Consider the following 7,754-nt stretch of genomic DNA (forward strand, 5'->3'; position numbering starts at 1 on the left):
CAAGTGATTCTCCTGCCTCAGCTTCCTGAGTAGCTGGGATGACAGGCACATGCCACCACGCCCAGCTAATTTTTTCTTTAAAAATTAGTAAGAAAGTGGAGACGGGGTTTCACCATGTTGGCCAGGCTGGTCACGAAACTCCATGACCTCAAGCAATCCGCCTGCCTCGGCCTCCCAAAGTGCTCAAATTACAGGCATGAGCCACCACAGCTGGCCTCTATCCTAGATTTTAATGACCTTTATACCATAATAAATCTTTTTATGCTTATACTATTTGAGAGGGTTTTGTTTCTTTTCCTAAAAACCATAAAAGAAATACAACAGTAACATCACATTTAATATGGTTAGTCTGAATCCATAGTTGAACTATTGGAATTTAGATTAGTCCCTCTAAAGATAAAGCCAAATCTCAAGTTTATACACTGTAGTAATTTATCCAAGATGATGGGACAAATGTGTAGATGTTTCTTAAAAGTACCTCCTGAATGAGCTGAGGGTCTCTCAGAAGATAGCAAGATATTATTGTAAGGTGTTCTCTCTTTCTTTGAAAAGAGAAAGGAATTCATCCTGCTTCCCCTTGCCCTGCTGAAAATGTAAGCAATGTGGCCTAACTTTGTAGTTGTCAGGCTACCTTACAGGCATGTAAATATGTGAATGCCAACTCAATACTAGTGTGCCCTCTCTCTTCTGTTTGGTACACAGCAGTCTTTTGTTGTGAGAATTGTGTTATTTCACCAAGAGTGGATATATTCCATTCTTTTCTTCCTCCTAAGTGGACTGTGCCGAGAAGCAGTTATTCATAAGGCCTCTCAGAAGATGGTTTCATCAGATCAAGCAACCATTGTTGTTCAGAGTAGCTTCAAATTTGTGGAGTCAATGTTCATACAGCTAGTAGGGGATTCTCTTTGAGAGAATTAAAAAAATGTTTTAGGATAAATGTTTTACAAACTCTTTGGAAGTTTAACTTCCAGTTAAACTTTATTGGTTTAATAATAAAGTCACCTCTGGTCATGCTTAATACCAAGCTTGGACAACTAGGAAGCACAGCATTAAATATGCTCATCCCTGCCCCTCTCCTCTTTCTTCTCACTCCCACTTTCTAAAGACAGCACTCTTGAATAAAGCAATCTCACACAAGTGTTTATTTTAGTGATGTTTCTTGGGGGAAGACAGGCCTTTAAAATATGCCTCTCTGCTCACCTCACGTACCTCACTGTTTCTCTCCTGCTGTTGGAATCCTCAAAAATTCACTCTGTATTAACATTTATTTCAGAGTACCTTTTTAAATATCAACAAATTAAGTTTTTTATGCCCATTTTATGCATTATGCTAGTGCCCCCTCCTCAATTTTTCCATCAGCCAATATATTTCCCAATCACAGGGCAAAATTATAAACAATATGTTAGAATTCTGAATACAGTAATATACTTTTAATAAATGCATCATAATCTAATTGAGTTTATTGGTAGTTCAACATTGGTTTGGAATTTGAAAATCAATCTATAATCTCCACATTAACATCAGAAAAAATAAATGATTATCTCAGTAGATACAAAAAAATTTTTTTAAATCAACCCTGCTTCATTATTAATATAAAAGTCATCTTAGCAAATTAGAAACAGTGAATTCCCTTAATTTGATGAAACTAACCTATTAGAGATGCACACCTCACATCTCACTGAGTTGTGAAATATTGAAATATTGAAAACTGCCAATTTCTTATTGATATGAGAAACTGCCAGGCTGGGCGCGGTGGCTCAAGCCTGTAATCCCAGCACTTTGGGAGGCCGAGACGGGTGGATCACCAGGTCAGGAGATCGAGACCATCCTGGCTAACATGGTGAAACCTCGTCTCTACTAAAAAATACAAAAAAACTAGCCGGGTGAGGTGGCGGGCGCCTGTAATTCCAGCTACTTGGAAGGCTGAGGCAGGAGAATGACGTGAACCTGGGAGGCGGAGCTTGCAGTGAGCTGAGATCTGGCCACTGCACTCCAGCCTGGGCGACAGAGCGAGACTCCATCTCAAAAAAAAAAAAGAAACTGCCAATAACTGAACCCATTCTCTCACCCCCCTGCCCCACCCTATTACTGCCTGATCCAATAAAAACCCAAGGACTTCCCAGAATAATAAAATTTTTACCATAATCTTATCACAGTCTGAAGCAATTAGCATGGTAAAAAAGTGTTAATCCCCACAAGATTGAATTTTGGTATACGACTTCCTATACAAGACAGAATGCTATAAAAGCCCACAGTCGGTGATGGACTGAGCCATTTGCTCTTTTCCTAGACTAGCTACGGCTGGGCCTAGTCAAGCCTTTCGAGGCTGAGGCTATGGAGTTCCATCCACCAACCTTGGAAGAGCCCCACATGCCACGGGACCTGAACCGAGAGCAAGCTTGGGCCTGGGCACTGGATAACTTCCCTGTGCTGAGTCGCCATTCCTGCCAATGCCATCAGCTCTACCGGAGCTCTGCTGCGGGCTGGCTGCTGCACTGCGCCTCCACCGGGCACGGAGCCCTTCCCGGAGATGAGAGGGGCCAAAAACGGCCTCGAGACTCCCATGTCGAGGAATCAATGGCTGAAACCAAAGACGGGCTTCAGTCACCTCAAGAAGACGCAAATGCTACCTACGGCGAGGTCCAAAGCGGTCTGATGAAGCCTGGAGATGCCAGCGCCTGCGCAGGTGGAAGGACACAAGCCCATGACGACCTCTGCAGTCCAGGCCGCCCCCGGAAGCTGCTGAAAACCCACGATTCCATCAGGAAGGAACCCGGAAAGGAGAGGAACCCCAGCCTTTCAGCAAGCCTGCGGTACGACCTGCTTCAACGAACACTGCCCTGGAAGGAGCCCGAGGCACCCCAGTGGGGACCCTCATACTGTCCCTGCGGACTTTTACGCTGGAACTGTGCCCTGCACGCACAAGAGCCTTGAGGTCTCTGCTGTGGAGATCATTCCTTAATTTGTTCTTCCCCTCCTGAACGTCCTAAACATTTTTCATTTAGAGAAACTCTCTTCATGGAATGAATAATATGCAATGTGCTAAGGAACTCACCGTTCCTGATGTACTCACAATTATGATAGTTCTTCCATTGAAACTGTACACATTAATTAAATCCTTTCCCTGTTTTCCACCCGTGGAATTGATTTTGAGCTGGTAAATCAAGATTGGTATAGATGGGCCTGAAGCAGACAGAAAGGGGGCAGGGACCCAGCTCAGAACTTTCTTTTTTTTTTTTTTTTTTTTTGAGCTGGGGTCTCGCTAGTCTTCCTAGGTAGCCCAGGCTGGCGTGCAGTGGCGTGATCATGCTTTAGTTTAAATTCCAGGGGGCCTTTGAGGAGCTGTGGATACTAGCAGGGTGGGAGGGGACAGCTGGGTCACTTGCTGGAGTTGCTTCAAGACGTATCGTGGCCCTCCGGATGAAGGTAGGGAACAGACATTAACAGTGTTCTTTAAATCAGCAGTCCCCAACCTTTTTGGCACAAGGGACTGGTTTTGTAGAAGACAATTTTTCCGTGGATGGGGGTTGGTAGACAGGGATAGTTTGGGGATGAAGCTGCCCTACCTCAGATAATCAGGCGTCAGATTCTCAGGAGGAGCACACAAGGTAAATCCCTTGCATGTGCAGTTTACAATAGGCTTCGTGCACCTATGAGAATCTAATGTCTCTGCCGATCTAACAAGAAGTGGAGCTCAGGTGGTAACGCTGGTCTGCCTGCCGCTCCCCTCCTGTTGTGCCACAGGGCTCCTAATGCTAACGGTGGAGGGTATCCAGGTTCTTGGCGTCTTGAACAAACAATTGGACAAAATGCACAAGCAAAGCAAGGACGGAATGAAGGGATTTATTGAAAACAAATGTACACTCCACAGTGTGATTGGGCCTGAGCATAGGGGCTCAAAGGCCCTGTTACAGAGTTTTTTGTGAGTTTAAATACCCTCTATTTGGGGTATGCCCTATGTAAATGAAGAGGATGAAGTAAAGTTACAAAGTCATTTGCTCAGTGTATGCCCTATGGAGAGGATATTTCCTGTTGTAGCTGAAGTGTGAATGCGCTTTATGTTCCCGGCTCCCAGACCCTATTTTCCTGCCTCACTAACAGGCCAGGGTCCAGTACAGGTGTGCTGTCTGAGGAGTTGGGGACCCCTCCTTTAAATAATTTAAAGTTTACATTGTAATAAGGGTGGGAGAGAGGGTTGGAATGTCCTTCACATGAGGCCGATGGCACCTGCCTACTGCGAAGCTGGTTGGGGTGCTGGGGGTACAGTGGGGCAGGTGTAGCCTCTTTGCCTCATTTTCCCCTGCACTGTCCAGACATCTCCTGGACTGCCTGCACCATCAAGATCTGAACTTCAGAGCAATCTTTGACCACCTGTGGGAAATCGTTACAACAGTTGCAATGCATAAATACGCAAAAGCCCTATGAACTAGAGCATGGTGTGGGTTGATGTGTTGGACAGACCTATAGATCCCAATGAAGAGTTGCGCAGCCACAGACTTCTCTGCACAGAGTGGGAACTAGAAGTCTCTTATTGGTACAGCAAGAAACAAAACATATGTGCTAGAATATTCTGTAGTTAATCCTATAGAAAAAGCAATGGAACTTAAATCTACTAATATTTCACTTAAAACATGGTTTCAGTAGATGAGAGACTTATATACAAACCACATCCTCAGGACACAGAAAAAAATTATTTTGACTCAAGAAGCCATAATCACTGAAAGGAGGCAGCCTCAACAGTTACCTTGAAGAACTGATGTCAAGAACGATATTTTCAAATGCTAACAAAGGCCGGGAAGCCCTGGAATGGGTCATACATAAAATACATGTTAAATAATGAATTGATGGCTTCCACAAAAGGAGGCATAAGAACTCTGGTGGTGGCTGCCACAGCCTTTGTAGTGAATTGATAATGAATGCATATAGACAAGTACCCCACATCTCTCCAAGCTGGCAATATATTTATTTTAAAACTATAAACATATTTTAAGTAGAATTTTTTAAAAGCAGGCTGATATAAGACAATGACTTTAGTTCAAAACAAAGAAATGCATGGTGTCTAAATAAAAGGGATCATCTGAAATTAGTGTTGTTTGAAATGACTGTCTAATAGTGGAGATTCCAGTATTTATGAAACATTTAACAAATTTTTTGAAAGAAATTCTTCTTCTTAAGGTTTATATTAAATTCAGGGTACATATGCAGATTTGTGATTTTGGTAAATTTGTGTCATAGGAGTTTGTTGTACACATTATTTTATCACCCAGGTATGAAGCCTGGTGCCCATAATTATTTTTCCTGATACTCTCCCTCCTCCCATCATCCACCTTCAATAGGCTCCAGTGTCTGTTGTTCCCCTCTTTGTGTCCATGTGTTCTCACCATTCAGCTCCAGCTTATAAGTGAGAACATGTGGTATTTGCTTTTCTATTCCTGCATTAGTTTGCTAAGAAAAAATGGCCCCCAGCTCCATCTATGTTCCTGCAAAAGACATGATCTTTTTCTTTTTTATGGCTGCTTGGTATACCATGGTGTTTATGTGCCACATTTTCTTTATCCAGTCTACCATTAAAGAACATTTAGGTTGATTCCATGTCTTTGCTATTGTGAATAGTACACATGCATGTATGGTCTTTATGGCAGAACAATTTATATTCCTTTGGTACATACCCAGTAATGGGATTGCTGGGTCAAATGGTATTTCTGTTATTTGGTCTTTGAGGAATTGCCATGCTGTTTTCCACAATGGTTGAACTAATTTACACTCTCACCAATAGTGTATAAGCAAAATTTTAACATTTTTTTAAAAAGTACTTGGAAGTTTGCATTGACATTGAATCAACTTAAGGTAGAATTTTAAAGTTTTTCACACTTTGGAACCCCACCTGGCTTTCATCCAACCCCGGAACAAAGCAGAGACATCTCTTATATACAAACAATTTCCCTGCTGCTGTAAACTTCAACAACTTGCATGAGGAAATTCAATGTAAAAGGAGAACTTGTATAGCTTTCAAACATATTAATTTGGTTAATAATAATAACTTGCTCTGCAAGTTATTTTAAATAACCATTAAAAACCAGTGTTTGCCGGGTGCGGTGGCTCACGCCTGTAATCCCAGTGCTTTGGGAGGCCAAAGTGGGCAGATCACGAGGTCAGGAGTTTGAGACCAGCCTGGCCAATGTAGTGAAATCCCGTCTCTACTAAAAATACAAAAAAAATTAGCCGGGTGTAGTGGAGGGCACCTGTAATCCCAGGTACTTGAGAGGCTGGGGCAGGAGAATCATTTGAACCTAGGAGGCGGAGGTTACAGTGAGCCAAGATCACACCATTACACTTCAGCCTGGTCTACAGTGCAAGACTCCGTCTCAAAAACAAAACAAACCAACCAAGCAGTGTTTTGGTTTACTAATTAAGTATATTTGGAGTGAAAATTATCACTAAAATAATATATGACTCCAAAAAATATGCTTCTATTGTAATAAAATGTACTATATTGATTTGCCAAAGTTTTGCAACTTCATAAAGGTTGCAAAAGGTCCTTGGATTTGCAATTTGTGTTTTGATATGCTGTACCATGGACTGGTTATGTTAACCAGAAAAATAAATTTGTTACTTGAAAATCCAAACAAAACAAAAAGTGGAGGCAGATTAAAGAGGACCAGAGGAAGATTCATAGCCTTGTGCCTTCTGAGTTGGCAACCACTGGGTTCCAGGGCATTAACTCCAGATCAGACAATTCCAGGCAGCTACAGAAGTCTCCCCTGGTGAGTCTTGCCCACGATCTGGAAGTGCAAGATCAAAGCACCAGTGATTCAGCTCTTGGTGAGGACTCTCTTTCTATCATGCCAATGGCCACGTTGTAGCTCTGTTCTTACATGGCACAGAGGGAGATAAAGAGAGAGAAAGGGGAGAAAGGGAGAGAGGGAGAAGGGGAGAGAACAAGAAGTACATGGTATCTCTTCCTTTTCTCGGAAGGCCACCAATCCCATTATGAAACCCCACCCTCATGACCTCATCTAAACTCAATTGTCTCCCGAAGGCCCCATCTCCAAATATCATCACCTTGGAGATTAATCAAAATCATCATGAATTTTGGGGGACACAGTTCAGTCCAGAGCACCAAGTCTATGTGATGCTCTCATAATCTCTGCCCATCTCAGGGCCTGCATCAACTGAGACTCATTTCTTTCTTCAGGCATTTCAGAAGACAGAGGTTTTTTAAAATTTTTAAAAGGTGCAGCAGAGAATACAATGCATTGATTAATTAATTAATTAATTAATTCTGAGACAGCATCTCACTCCAGCACCCTGGGTTATTTGGGTTACTTCAGTGCCCCTCTGGCAGGCGGTATTGTTTCACATTCATTGCTTGCCTGTATGGGGGCAAGTATACAGGCATCCATTGGGCCAGTCCTCTTTTTGTAGCTTGATTACTTTCCAGACTCGGACCTTATTCTTATTCAGCTCATTGAGGTCCACTAATGCTTAACTCATAGCACAGATTTTATTTCACATTAATGGAATCGAAAGTGTGACCAATACCCAATGTCACAATTCTTTTTTAATTGGAAATGAACCAGACATTCAATGGTATCTGAAATAATTTTAATAGTTTAAGTGAAATTAAAAGTTCACCTACAAGCATTGATTCCATTTATATTTATCAATTTATTCATCTGTAACAGTTTATCTAGATTTGTTTTTAGAACTAAGACATTAGGGGGGGCGGAGCAAGATGGCCGAATAGGAACAGC

The 7,754-nt window shown here is 42.2% G+C and overlaps 1 pseudogene; it reads left to right on the forward strand.

Moving 5' to 3' along the window:
- The first annotated feature begins 3,420 nt into the window (after positions 1-3,420).
- On the forward strand, positions 3,421-4,910 carry LOC101024210 (annotated as a pseudogene).
- The last annotated feature ends 2,844 nt before the right edge of the window (positions 4,911-7,754 follow it).

The sequence above is a fragment of the Papio anubis genome, chromosome 5 (genome assembly GCF_008728515.1).
Source record: "Papio anubis isolate 15944 chromosome 5, Panubis1.0, whole genome shotgun sequence".
Taxonomy (NCBI): Eukaryota; Metazoa; Chordata; class Mammalia; order Primates; family Cercopithecidae; genus Papio; species Papio anubis.